Raw genomic sequence first — 1,931 nt, 5'->3', positions numbered from 1 at the left:
AGAATAGACAAAAAAAAAAAAAATTAGAAATTACAGTAACTCATACACTATCTCCTTGCCATAATTGTTTGTGCTTAGTTTTGCACTATCCTGGATTTGAATAACGGTTTGTTTAGTCCTCACGTAAACAAGTGCAACCTAGTTATTTATTATGTGGGACTTGTCTTTCTACATGTTTCAATATGGCAAGTAAAAAAAATTTGAAAGTACACCAAAGACTAATAAGTTCACACACTATTTCTGCTGGTTATGAAAATTCTTTTTTCTAAAGAAACCATCTAATAAAAAACTTAACTCAAATTTATATAGATTGGCATAATCATAGAATATACAAGTTTGCCTACAGTTAAAAATATTTTTTCAGTGGACTTTTTACAAGAGCTTAAGATACAGGCTACAAAGCTTTAAATTTTCATTGTATAGAGGTAAAAATCAATCAAACCAGGCTTAGTCATACAAAATGCAACAGTGGGTGAAATCAATACAACTCAGTTTTGACTTTGACACAGGTAGTTTACAATCTTGCTAGGTGTTCGTGCACATAATCACAAAGTCAATCAGGGCATTGATAACTGTAGAATAGTGAAGGTCGTTGGTGACTGTTGATAACAGGTTACTGTGTCAAAGGCCTTGGTTGATAAGCAGCCATGTCTTATGTTAAGTCTAAAATATGGTTTTGGAGAATTTCTCTAAAGGAAAGAAGCTATTACCGTGAGTGGAATGACATTTCCTAGATACGAGACTGAAATAACTTTTTCCTTTTGAATGATGACCAGAGACCAAAAACCCAATTTATATAAGTTTGAAATTTGTTAAAAAAGGACATTGATATAGTCATAACAAATTCGCAAGTCAAATGTTTAAGTGCCTTTCTAAAAAATAATTGTAACCAGGAAGGTAGGGTTGCCATACAATACTGTGTAAAGAAGAGGAGATTTTTGCTTGTGGCCTCCACTAGTGAGTAGAAAATAAAGGGATAGCAAAATTGGGTAGTCTAGTCAATGACAACACACTATAAACATCTCACTATAAACAACAAATAACCGAATAACGTTTAGACAAAAAGTTTTCTGTCTGAGCTAGAAATACAACTGGAGGTACTGGTTTGGCAACTCTAGTAAATCAAATAAATGCTAGTAAATCTACACGCTGTAGTAACATTTACAGATTTGGAACATTTGTAGATGTTGGTACCATCTACGGGAATCAACCAAACGTGTTCTTGAGGACCTGATGATGAAGCTAATATTGCTTCAAAACGCGTAGTCGACAGACAACCTTTCGATTACTTTGGCAGATCCAGGTAACATTGTACCATTTATAATTTAAATAATAGTATAGTGTGGTATATTAAGATCTTCCGGTCGCGCATCGGCTGTAAATTTTGCCAAAAACCTAGAAAAACTTCCTTTTTTACTAGACTTATTATCTGAAAAATAATTATCGATATCAAAATAGAATACTGAAAATCTGCTTGTCCACATTCAGATAGTAACTTAAAAAAACGGACAAAATCAAAATTGACCTTCTGGTTGCGCATATCAATACAAATTCACTTGAGCAAGGCACTATCAGGTCAGTGACCCAAACGACGACATATGATTCCGAATTAAAGTTTCTTAAATTGAACAACAAGGTGGTGATGATAATGTACCTCTGTGCTCACCAACTAAAATTGACGATTGTATTGACAGCAACCAAGAATGTTTACGTGAACTTCCAAAAGAGAAGTTCTCTGGTAGGCAAATGAGGATTAACCTTAACTCTGCTGCATTTGTTAGCAATCTTTATGGTGTTTCCGATCATGCTACAACCGCAATAGCCTCTTTTGGGGATGAACAAGTCTGCAAAGAAGTTAAATCTGAGATCATACAAAACTGAGATGAGAATTGGAAGAAGTCCTCTGGTAGGGGGTTAAATATTTGTCAGTA

The sequence above is a fragment of the Macrosteles quadrilineatus genome, unplaced genomic scaffold, assembly GCF_028750875.1.
Source record: "Macrosteles quadrilineatus isolate MER2022 unplaced genomic scaffold, UCM_ALF_1.0 Scaffold_8__2_contigs__length_117827958, whole genome shotgun sequence".
Classification (NCBI taxonomy): domain Eukaryota; kingdom Metazoa; phylum Arthropoda; class Insecta; order Hemiptera; family Cicadellidae; genus Macrosteles; species Macrosteles quadrilineatus.
The sequence above is the reverse complement of the archived record's forward strand: the minus strand, read 5'-3'. Positions refer to the sequence as shown.